This window comes from Callithrix jacchus, chromosome 7, assembly GCF_049354715.1.
Source record: "Callithrix jacchus isolate 240 chromosome 7, calJac240_pri, whole genome shotgun sequence".
Lineage (NCBI taxonomy): Eukaryota > Metazoa > Chordata > Mammalia > Primates > Cebidae > Callithrix > Callithrix jacchus.
In genome coordinates, this window is record NC_133508.1 from 119,730,182 (window position 1) to 119,743,480 (window position 13,299).

The 13,299-nt window shown below is 35.2% G+C and overlaps 1 long non-coding RNA gene across 3 annotated transcripts in view; it reads right to left on the reverse strand.

Annotated features, from left to right (window-relative positions):
- LOC108592755 (uncharacterized) overlaps positions 1–13,299 on the reverse strand; it is a 378,034-nt gene that overhangs the window by 42,294 nt on the left and 322,441 nt on the right. For all 3 annotated transcript variants that reach the window (XR_013520538.1, XR_013520537.1, XR_013520536.1), the window contains exon 3: positions 6,131–6,180. This is a non-coding gene — a long non-coding RNA (uncharacterized LOC108592755). The remainder of the gene's footprint in view (positions 1–6,130; positions 6,181–13,299) is intronic.

Genomic DNA, 13,299 nt, shown 5'->3' on the forward strand with positions numbered 1-13,299 from the left:
CCATTCATTCTGATGATATTTCCTTTGCTCTGCACAGCTCTTTAGTTTAATTAAACCCCATTTATAAATTTTTGCTTTTGTTGCAATCGCTTTTGGCATTTTTGTCATGAAATCTTTCCTTTACCAATGCCCTGAATGAATTTTCCTGTAGGGTTTTTATAGTTTTGGGTTTTACATTTAAGTCTTTGATTCATCTTGAGTTAATTTTTTGTATATGGTATAAGTAAGGGGTCCAGTTTCAATTTTCTGCCTATGGCCTCTTTATCCAGCACAATTTATGAAACAGGGAATCTTTTCCCATTGCTTGTTTTTGTCAGGTTTGCTGAAGATCAGATGGTTGTAGGTGTGTGGTCTTATTTCTGAATTTTCTATTCTGTTACATTGGTCCGTACATTTGTTTTATACTTGCCATACTGTTTTGATTATTGTAGTCTTGCAGTGTAGTTTGAAGTCAGATAACATGATGCCTCCAGCATTTTTTGTTTTGCTTAGGATTGAATTGGCCCTTTGGGCTCTTATTTGGTTCCATATAATTTTAAAATAGTTTTTTCTAATTCTGGGAAAAATGTCAATAATAGTTTAATGGAAATAGCATTGAATCTACAAATTACTTGTGGTAGTATGGCCATTTTCACAATATTGATTCATCCTATAAATGAACATGGAACATTGTTCCATTTGTCTGTGTATTCTTGATTTCCTTCAGCAGTGGTTTGTAGTTCTCCTTGAAGAGGTCCTTCACTTTCCTTGTAAGTTGTATTCCTAGGTATTTTATTCTCTTTGTAGCAATTTGGAATGGGAATTCATTCATGATTTGGCTCTCTGCTTGTCTGTTGCTGGTGTCTAGGAATGCTTGTGACTCTTAAACATTGACTTTGTATTCTAACACTTTGCTGAAGTTGTTTGTCAGCTGAAGAAGCTTTTCCGCCGAGATGATGGGGTTTTCTAGATATAGGGTTATGTTGTCTGAACAAAAAGAGACAATTTGACTTCTCTCTTTCTAATTAGTACACTTTATTTCTTTCTCTTGCCTAATTACCCTAACCAGAACTTCCAATACTACTTTGAGCAGGAGCGGCCAGACAGGGCATACTTGTCTTGTGTCCATTTTGAAGGGAAATGCTTCCGAGAAGAATGTTGTTTTGCCCATGCAGTATGATACTGCTTGTGAGTTTGTCATATATGGTTATTATTGTGCAGTATGCTCCTTTATACCTAGTTTATTGACAGTTTTTAACATTAAGGGATGTTGAATTTTACCAAAGGCCTTTTCCATGTCTATTGAGATAATTTTGTGTTTTTTGTCTTTAGTACAGTTTATGGGATGAATTACATTCATTGATTCACATATGTTGAAACAAACTTGCGCCCTAGGGATGAGGCCAACTTGATAGTGAATAAAGTTTTTGATGTGCTGCTGGATTCGGTTTGCCAGTATTTTATTGAGGAGTTTTGTATTGATGTTCATCAAGGATATTGGCCTGAAGTTTTCTTTGTTGTATCTCTGCTAGGTTTGGGTATCAGGATAATGCTGGCCTCATAGAATGAATTAAGGAGGAGTTCCTCCTTTTCATGTGTTTGGAATAGTTTCAGTGGAAATGGTACCATTTCTTCTTTGTACTTCTGGTAGAATTCTGGTAGAATGTCTTCTTTGTACTTCTTGTCCTTGGAATTTTTTGGTTTGGAGGCAATTTATTACTGCCTCATTTTCATAATTCGTTATTAGTATATTTAGGGATTCAGTTTCTTCCTTGCTCAGTCTTGGGAGAGTGTACGCATTCAGGAGTTTATCGGTTTCTTCCAGATTTTCTAGTTTGTGTGAACACAGTTGTTCATAGTATTCTCTAATGGTTGTTTGTATTTCTGTGGTTTCCCTTATCACTTCTGATTGTGTCTGATTCTTCTCTGTTTTCTTCTTTATTAGTCTAGCTAGAGCCTATTTTATTAATTTAAAAAAAGAACAACTCCTGGATTCATTGATTTTTTGAAGGTTTTTTGTGTCTCTATATTCATCACTTCCACTCTGATCCTAGTTATGTCTTGTTTTTTGCTAGCTTTGTTTGCTTGCTCTTGGTTCTCTGATTCTTTTAGTTGTGATGTTATGTTGTTGATTTGAGATCTTTCTAGCTTTTTGATGTGGGCATTTAGTGCTATAAATTTCCCTCTTAACACTGTCTTAGCTGTCTCTGAGAGATTCTGCTACGTTGTCTCTTTGTTCTCATTATTCTCAAAGAATTTCTTGATTGCTGCATTAACTTTGTTATTCACCCAGGAGTCATTCAGGGGCAAGTTGTTCAATTTCCATGTAGTTGTGTGGTTTTGAGTGAGTTTCTTAATCTTGAGTTCTAATTTGATTGCACTGTGGTCTGAGAGACTATATGATTTCAGTTCTTTTGCATTTGCTGACGAATGTTTTGCTTCTGATTATGTGATCAATTTTAGAGTAAGTGCCATATGGTGATGAGAAGAATGTATATTCTATTGTTTTTGGATGGAGAGTTCTATAGATATCTCTCAGGTTCACTTGATGCAGAGCAGAGTTCAGGTCCTGATATCTTTGTTAATATTCTGTCTCAATGATCTGTCTAATATTGTCAATGGGGTGTCAAAGTAGCCCAGTATTATTATACGAGATCCTGAGTCTTCTTTGTAGGTCTCTAAAAACTTGCTTTATGAATCTGGGTGCTCCTGTATTTGGTGTATATGTAATTAGGATTGTTAGCTCTTTTCGTTGAACTAAACCCTTTATTATTATGTAACACCCTTCTTTGTCTTTTTTTGATCTTTGTTGGTTTAAACTCTGTTTTGCCAAAAACTAGGGTTGCAAACCCTACTTTTTTTGTTTTCCATTTGCTTGGTACATTTTCCTTCATCTCTTTATTTTGACCCTATGTGTGTCTTTGCACATGAGATGGGTCTCTTGAAGATAGTATACCGATTGGTCTTTATCCATCTTGCCATTCTGTGTCTTTTAATTGGGGCATTTAGCCTATTTACATTTAAGGTTAATATTGTTATGTGGAATTTAATCCTCTCATCATGATACTAGCTCATTATTTTGCAGACTTGTTCATGTGGTTGCTTCACAGTGTCTTTAGTGAGTGTATTTTTGTAGTGACTGGTAATAGTTTTTCCTTCCCATATTTAGTGCTTCCTTCAGGGGCTCTTGCAAGGCAGGTCTGGTGGTGATTAATTCTCTCAGCATTTGCTTTTCTGAAAAGGATCTTTTTTTTCTTTGCTTATGAAGCTTGGTTTGGCTAGGTATGAAATCCAGGGTTAGAAATCGCTTTCTTTTAGAATGTTAAATGTTGGCCCCAATCTTTTCTGGCTTGTAGGGCTCCACTGAGAGGTCCACTGTTAATCTAACGGACTTCCCTTATAGGTGAGTTGGCCTTTCTTTCTGCCTGCACTTTACCTTTCAACCTTGGAGAATCTGATGATTATGTGTCTTGGGGTTGGTCTTCTCATGGAGTATATTACTGGGGTTCTCTGGATTTCCTGAGTTTGAATGTTGACCTGTCTTGCTACGTTGGGGAAGTTCTCCTGGATGATATCTTGAAACATGTTTTCAAACTTAGTTTCATTTTCCTGGTCTCTTTCAGGTACCACAATCATAGGTCTTTTTACATAATCCCATATTTCTTGGAGGTTTCATTTGTTCCTTTTTATTCTTTTTTCTCAATTCTTGTCCTGCCTGTCATATTTCAGAAAGGTAGCCTTCAAGCTCTGAGATTCTTTTCTCTGTTTGGTCTACTCTGCTATTGATACTTGTGATTATTGCATTGTGAATTTCTTGTATTGTGTTTTTCAGCTCCATGAGGTCAGTTATGGTCCTTTCTAAACTGACTATTCTGGTTATCAGCTCCTTTGTTATTTTATCATGATTCTTAGCTTCTTTGCATTGGATTAAAACATGTTCCTTTAACTAAATGATGTTCATTATCACCCACCTTCTGAAGCCTACTTCTGTCAATTCAGCCATCTCAGCCTCAGACCAGTTCTGTGCCCTTACTAGAGAGGTGTTGCAGTAATTTGGAGAAGAAGCACTGTGGCTTTTTGAGTTTTCAGCATTTTTGTGTTGATTTTTTCTCATCTTTGTGGGCTTATCTACCTTCAATCTTTCAAGTTGCTGACCTTTGTACAGGGTTTTTGTGGGGTCTTTTTTGTTGATGTTAATATTGCTTTCTGTTTGTTTTTCATTTAATAGTCAGGCCACTTTTCTATAGGGGTGCTGCAGTTTTTCCCTTACCAGGAGGTATCACCAGTGAAAGCTGCAAAACAGAAAAGATGGCAGCCTGCCCCTTCCTCTGGGAGCCCTGTCCCGGGGGGCATTGACCCGTTCCAGCCTGAATACTGCTGTAGGAGGTGTCTGGAGACTCCTGTTGAGGTCTCACCCAGTCAAGAGGAATGGGTTCAGGTGCCTGCTTAAGGAAGCAGTCTGGCTGCCCATTGGCAGAGCAATGCACTTCAATGGGGGAAAGTCTCGTGTACAGACCACCCAGATGCTCTAGAGCCAGAAGGCTGGGAGTTTAATTTCCTAATATGATATTAAGTAGTAGCTATGAACATGGTCTCAGACTTAGGTTCTAGTCTGGTTCTATATCCACTTTTTAACTGGATGTATCTTGGGCATGTACCTTAACTATGCTTAATAGTTCTCATTTATGAAATGGAAATTATAATGGTAACTATAGTCATGTATTATATAATGACATTTTGAGTAAGAATGGGCCATATATACTGTGGTGGTCCCATAAGATTATAGTATTATATTATTACTATACCTCTTCTATGTTTCAAATACTAGATAAACAAATATTAGATAAACAAATACTAACATTGTATTACAACTGCCTATAGTGTTCAGTATAGTAACATGCTGTATGGGTTTGTTACCTAGGAGCAATAAAGTATACATAGAACGTAAGTGTGTAGTAGGCTATAATGTTGTGGCTTTTTACTCTCTCGTAGTTTGGTGGTTAGGGGTGTTACAGCTCCTTTCCTCTTGCCAGCCACAGCTCAGTGAGCAGGAACATCACAGCTCTTTTGGTCCCACAATTCAGTGAGTTACAGGTTCTTGTCCTGTGCCAATAGGAATAAGGTATGTGGACACTGGAGAGGGGTCAGACAGAGTAGAATTTATTGAGTGAAAGAAAAGCTCTCCACAGCAAGAGAGGACCCCAAAGAGGGTAGCCATCTATGAGGTTGAGTCCAGGGTTTTATGAACTTAGAACGGGGGAATGCATGCTGATTGGTTTATGGGTGGGTTTAGAAAGGGGACCATTTGATTGGTTTAAAAGTATCATTCAGAAAAAATCAATAGAGAGAGAGTGGGTACGATAGGAATGAAAGTTCTCACTCTGGTCCGTGAATTCCGTCTAGAACTGGTAGCTTGGTTTTTAGGTTTAGATTGTTCTTGGCTTGAAGGTTGAGTTTCACCGGAGACCTGTCCCTGTCTGCCTTGTCTGTTTCCTGTTGCTGTCAATATCATCTAGGTTTGTGTAAGTATACTCTATGACGTTCGCACAACAACACAATTACTTAAAAGAGCATTTCTCAGAATGTATATCTTCATTGTTAGATGGTGCATAACTGTGTATTATAAAGTTGTGTCAGAATTAAGTGAGCTAATCAATGTAAACATCATCAAAGTTCTTGGCATATAGTAAAAGTTCAATAAATTTTAACTGTTACTATTAGAGCATAGACGAATTCCTTTCTACAGTTCAACTGTGGAATAAATACTCCTTTTCAGTAATCAACTTAATTTTAGACTCTGTGACCTGATTTTACTTCACTGAAATTTAACTTCAAGTAGGAAATTTAACTTCATCTAATTGTGGGGTTTCTCTGTACCTCTGAGTTTTGCTGTGATGCCAAGATCCCAGAATTTTTGGTGGTATCAAAAATGACATAGAGAAGATTATCTGGTTACCCATCATCTGTCCATACCAGCTAACAACGAGGCACCCATTGTCCCATCCTGTAGTGTTCCTTCATATCCTTTGTTGTGTTGTGACCTGTTTCAGGCAGAAGAATCTTTGGCAAGTCTGGGATCCCCAGGCTTCATTCACTTTCTGATGAACACTAGGGTAAATATTTATTCCAACCTCTGGGTACTGCCTCTAACCTGCGATGCCTGTAGTCCTCTCTCCCTTCTTCTTCAATCTCGGAAACTTCCTAAAACAAACAAAGAAACAAAATCTGTTAACAGCTTGAATGAAGAAACAGAAAAAAAATTCCAGGGAGAAAGGATATATTTAACATTTCTAGAAAGTCTTTCAATAATATTTAAAATATACTCAAATATATTCTAAAGGTATTTAAAATATACTTCAGAGGAACTGTACCCTTTGACCATATCCTCACCGACTTCACACACCTATTCTCTCTTTATAGTTAGATACTTAGTGATATATTTTCCCATGGCATAATAAAAGATATTAAAAACTCATCTATGAGAGAATATTATGTGATTCTTCTGTTACTGTCCTTCCCTTATCTCTTATTGTATTCTGTCTCCCACTCCACCCACCTCATATTGAGGAGGAATTAGGTGGAATCATCATTTTTACAAATAGACATTAAATTCAGTACTTTCTCATTTTCTTCTTTTCATGGCAGAGTCCCAATAGTACCCATGTGAAACAGGCAGACTTCATATCAGGTGCAGAAAACAAGAGAGAGTGGTGCTTGATGGAAGAAAAAATACCAGTTACACTACCCAACTGGAAACCTTTAAATAAATGCATTTAAATAAATGGCCTTATTTAATTTGAATATTAAATGATGTGGTGATACATTGATGATTTCTGTCTGTTAAAACCAGGTTTCAGAATATAATTCAATTTTTCCAAATTTGAGAAAAATTATCAATATAGGGTTGTAGTTAATTAGCTCTCAAAAGAGCATACCTTTATTCTACCATGGGAAGAATTATCAAAGTGCCCAGAGAAAGAATTCAGATATTATACTGTTAAAGTTAAGAAAGGGTAAAATTTTATATTAATGTGTCATTCTTGTTATTTGAAGAATTCTGCCTTTGAGGTGACTATATTAATAAAAAAAGAGGTTGCTTTATATTTATTTATATAGGGGCTCAAAATCTGCAAATTTATTTCCTTACTTTTGTCATTTGATCTTTGGGACAACTGTATGATATAGGAGGATAGAGTGTGAAAATTATTTATTTCCAGATGAGAAAATCCAGGCTTAGAGAAGTCTGATCAGAGAAGAGCTACTAAAGGTTATATTTAGAGATTCTAAGGGTTGGGCCCAGAACCTCAAATCTGGCCTTTTGATTCAAAACCAATACTCATTTCATTTATAATCTGAAGACAGGTTATAAATCTGAGGTGGCAAATAGCATCCACTTTGCATGCCAAACCTGATAAATTGGGAAGTATGCTTGAGATGAGCCCTGAAGGACATACAGGACACAGTCGGATGCACCTAGGGCACTTCAGGTGAGGATGACCATATAGATACAGGCCCAGTGATATAACACTTATAAGACATTTACGGGTCTCCAAGTATTTCTCTTTAAACTGAAAATGCTTCTTATTTAAGATTGTTTTTATTGCCTTCTGACTCTTCAATGGAAAATCCTCCTCTGATTGTGCCAAGCTTCTTTGAGCCTCACCATGGCTCACTACAGCTGGGTCTCCACAGTCATGTCAGGCCTCTGGATCATTTATTCAGAGTTACTGCCAGGTTAACCCAGTGGCAGTTAATTGATGTGTCTTTCTAGAAGTTTGTTCTGGATAATTAGAGAAAGATTTCATCATGCCCAGTGTCTGACTATGAAATATTTTCTGATTCTATACCAACATTATGAACAGAATAAACAATCTACCTTGGTAATGAGGTTAAATACGTTGCTATTTAATTAAAAGATTTTGGAGATTTAAAAAATTCTCATTTAATAATTTATGATCATTGTGACTCTGATGAAAATTAATATAATAATTATAGCGAAAATTATTTTGCCTTTGCTATGTTTCATGAACTATCTTAATCACTTTTCAAGAACTCCTATATTACTTGTAATCCTTACAATAACATACTTATCTCCATTTTATAAATGAGATAAATGAAGCCTGGAGATGTTAGTAACTTGATAAAGTCACAAAATCACTAAGAGATGGAACAAGATTGCAAACTCATGTCTTTTTTTTTCCAGATGTATTTTTAACTATCACCCCCTTTTTTTAAAATCATAGCTGCTCAACTTTGAAGGCAAAATGAGGGAAGCAGAGAGGAAAAAGAAAGTCCCCTTAAAATATATAGATATTTAAAAAATGGAAAGTATTTGCTAAATATGCATCATACTTACTACCACATGTACACATGTCAATTCGGTTTCATTATATTCAGACTATTTTTCTCATTATTTCTTCCAGCAACCTTGCTTTTAATAATGCCATTTTATATTCTGACTCAAGAGTGTTTGTGAAATCCTGCTCCCAAATCAGTTTTCTAAGCCTTGTTTTCCATAAGGACACTCTGAACCTGTCTTGATTTTTGGTAAAAGCAAAAACAAACAAACAAAAAAACACTGGACTCCATAAGCTTATGTACTCACACTCCCTTTGAGGCTTTTTCTAAGGCTCGATGCTGTTTTCATAATAATAGCTGTTGATTTGTTTTTCTACCAATAGCTGATTTCCTTGGATTTCCAGAATATGGCATAAAAGAACATTACCAGTATGGCAAATTTTCTGGTCAGCATTCAGACTTGTTCCTCCTGTGAATATCTTCCACTGCATGTGGGGTTAGCCTAAGGGAGGAAGATGTATCTAAGAGTTATAGTGATGCAGAATCACTGACAAATCTATTTCTGCGAAGACAGAAAGTAGGACTTCCAATGGATGATTATCAGATGGTTATCTGAGAGATTTTGACTATGTTCTAATCTTGATGAGCAGAAAGTTGCTCAAGATAATAGAACCATTTGTCTCATACTCCTTGTCCTGGAATAAACATACTGATTGCTTTGGAGTATTAGATTCGATATAAGTGAAATGCTTACCCAGAGTACCTATCACAAAGTATGTGACAAAAAGTTCACTCCATTATCTTTCGTTATTTCTTTAATAAAACCACATGAATCATTACTTTCTTTCTTGGGAAACTCGTGCAGTAGCTCTCATACAGAGACTATTTGCAAATACCATCCTGCTTTACTCCTGTCTTTGGGCCTATCTAAATTTTGGTCTTGAGTTCTATCAATTTCAACATTATCATGCAATTTTAATAAACTAAACTTTAAGAGTGCTTCATGAAAATAGGTTATTATATACCATATGTAGCGATGTTAACTTCCTCTTGTCCTGAGAACTCCTTCTTACCTTAATTTTAAGAGTAGAGTGATAAACACTAAGAAAGGCATTGACAAAGGAAAGAAAAATGAATTCTTTCTGATTTGCTACCTTTTGGTTTAGGGCATATCCAACAAGCCATTTTCCAAGTGTTTATTAAATCAAGCAAAACAGTGTTTTTCACATGTCTTAGTCCTACTAGAATCAAATCAATTCAAAATAGGTGAGGAGGGGAAGTGTGCAAATCACAATTTACATTGAGAAATTGATTCCTTTCCCCAAATGAAACCACGCTCCCTGTCAGAGTGCAGGAACATCAAAGCAACTATGAACAATAAAAATAAGACAGGGGGTTTTAAATGGAAACTGAACTTTCAATGCTTAGTTTATGGTGTACAGGATGTTATTTTGGTGTAAAAACAGTCTTTTTAAATATTTTCACATCAGAATAAATTAGTGATTTTATTAATGTTTATTGTTCTTTAGAATGACAATGATTATATATTCTTACTGTGTTATCTTTCACAGATCTTTAAGTCTGTTAAAGGAAAATAAAGAAGTTTTAAATTAGTTCTGGGTTTTGTTTTGTTGTTTGGTTTGGATATTTTACAAGAAAAATGCCTAACTAATCTTATGGGGTTACAGACTCACTGATTTTAGCCAAGCCCAAGGCTTCGTTATGAAGTTTGTGGCCCAGAATAGTCAAGTGTGGTCTTTCCAGGCTTATGCCTTATTGATTTGACCTTCTGATGTATAATTTATAAATAAGTTGTATAATCTAAATTCCAAATGAAGACTGGATAATCATGTCCAGTCATCATTCTTATTTCTAAATTGCAGCTTAAGCATGAGAGTTCGAGAAAAATTATGTTATGTCTTATGACATTTTATGTAATGAAAAATGATTCATGTACTCTATATTGAAAAAATTAGTTTTCATGATTTATTTTGGTGAAATGAGTCTTGGTGTGACTGCAATGGTAAAAGTAAGAAACTGCGTTAAAGTTCATATTACTGATTTGGGCACATTGTTTGTTAATCTGCATTAGTAAATAAAAAAAGATCTAGTCTTTGGTTGAATGGGTTTTGGTCAAGAAAATAGATATGTAATGTAAAACTTTATATGCTATATTAATTTGGTGTGACCAGGTGTGAGCATAAACATGGAAAAATAATTTTTCAAGAGTTAAAGTGGCATTTGAGAATATTGTATGAAGGCCTATAGGAATTATGAGAAATCATCAAGAGATTATACCTTCACACCATAGAAGTTTCAGAAGAAGAAAAGGGAAAGGGGCCGGAAAGAAATGGTTGAAAATCTCGATAATCTGTGGACAGATGCCAATAACTAGGTAGAAGAACCACATAGGTCTCCAATAAAATTCAAGCCAAAGAGGAGTGCATCAAGACAGATAATAATCAAGCTAACAAAATCAAAAACAGAGAAAAAAAATCTGACAGTAGTATAAGATAAGAAACATCACATACAAAGGTGTAACAATGCAATTGTCAATGGATTTCTCAGTAGAAACCCTGCAGGGCAGGAGAGAGTGGGATGGTACATTCAAAGTGCCGACAAAAAATCCTGCCAAGCAATAATACTTTTCTCAGCAAAGCTGTCTTTCAGAAATCAGGGAGAAATAAAAGCTTTCCTGGAAAAGCAAAAGCTAAGGGAGTTCATCACCACTATACTTGCTTTCTAGAAATTGCTAACAGGAGTTCTTTAAGCTGAAACAAAAATATAATAATTAATAACATGAAACTGCAAAATCACAAAACTAAAGATATAAATAAAACAGGGCTATATTCAGAATACTCTAGACTATAATAATGATGTGTAAGGCAATTTTATCCCCAGTATGAGGGTTAAAAGACAAAACCATGTGGTTAGCTATAGATATTATAGCTAATAAGAACTATAATAATATCTATAACTATAATAAATTTTCAAGAAATACACACTGAAAAAGATAAAAATTCTAATGTCAGAAACAAAAAATGTCAAAAGAGGAATAAAAATGTAGAGTTGTTTTATGCAAAGTCAAGTTGTTATTAGCTTGAAATAGTATAAGAAATTCTTAGGCTGGGTGCGGTGGCTCACACCTATACTTCTAGCACTTTGGGAGTCTGATGTGGGTGGATCACGAGGTCAAGAGATCGAGACCATCCTGGTCAACATGGTGAAACCCCGTCTCTACTAAAAGTACAAAAATTAGCTGGGCATGGTGGCATGTGCCTATAGTCCCAGCTACTTGGGAGGCAGGAGAATTGCTTGTACCCAGGAGGTGGAGGATGTGGTGAGCCAAGATCATGTCATTGCACTCCAGCCTGGATAACAAGAGCAAAACTCTGGGTCTTAAAGAAAAAAAAAAAAAGAAATTCTAGGTAAGCCTTATGGTATTCACAAAGAAAACTCCTTAGAATTACAAAGCAAAATTGAACGGATTAAAGCATATAACTACAGTGAACCATCAAACCACAAAGGAAGACAGAAAAAGAAAGAAAGATACAAAGTATCTACAAAAGAAACCAGAAAACAACTAACCAACAGGTAGTAGTAAGGCCTTACCTATCAATGACTATTTTCTATGTCATTAAATTCTTCAATAAAACATCATAGAGTGACTGAATGGACTAAAAAAATAAGACCCAACTATATGCTCCCTATAAAAGACTTGCCTCAGCTCAAAAACCAGATAAACTAAAAGGAAAGGGATGGTAAAGGCAATTCTAAACAAATAAAAACCAAAAGAGAGCAGAGGTATTTATATCAGACAAAAATAGACTTTAAGTCAAGAACTACAAAATGACAAAGAAGGACATTATATCATTATAAAGGGATGAGTTCTTCAAGAGGAAAGGATCATTGTAAATATATTTGTACCCAACATCAGAGCACCTAAATATATAAAAACAAATATTAAAGGATCTGAAGATGGAAGTGTATTGAACTATATTGGATATCTTTAGTACCTCACTTTCAACAATAAACAGAAGGCTGTGACAAAATATTAATATGAAAACATTGGACTTGAACAACACTCTAGACCAAATGTATGTAACTGACATATAGAGAACATTCTATTCAACAGCAACAGAATACACATTCTTCTCAAGCACACTCAGATAATTCTTCAGGATGAATCACATGTTAGGGCACAAAACAAGACTCACCAAATTTAAGAAAATTAGAGTTATATCAAGTATCTTTTCCAAACACAATAAAATGAAACTAGAAATCAACAACAGTGGAATTTCAGAAAATTCACAAATATATGAAAATCAAACAACATGCTCCTGAATGAACAGTGGGTCAATAAAGAAATTAAAACAGAAATTTAAAAATATCTTGAGACAAACAAAAATGGAAGCAAAATATATCCAAACTTACAGGATGCAACAAAAACAATTCTAAGAATAAAGTTTACAGCGATAAATGCCTACCTCAAAAAAGAAGAAAGATCTCAAATAAATAACCTAATATTATACCTCAAATAACCAGAAAAAAAAACCTAATTCCAAAGTTAACAGAAGGAAGAAAATAAAGATAAGAGCAGAAATAAATTAATTAGAAACTAGAAAAACAATACAATGAAATAGAAAGACTAGAGCTGGTTTTCAGTAAAGATAAACAAAACTAGCAAACCTTAAGCTAGACTAAGAAAATACTCAGTAAATAAGATCATAAATAAAAAAGGAGACATCGCAACTGATACCACAGAAATGCTAAGAACCATAAAAGACTGCTATGAACAATTATTTGCCAACGAGTTGCTTAACTTAAAAGAAATGGATACATTCCTGGGCAAATGCAACCTACCATGTCTGAATCATGAAGGAGTAGATCATCTGAGCAGAACAATAATGAATAAGAAGATTGAATCTGTGATAAAATGTACCCCATCGAAGAAAAGCCCAGAAACTGATGACTTCACAGCTGAATTCTACCAAACATCTTTAAGAACACTATCTATCCTTT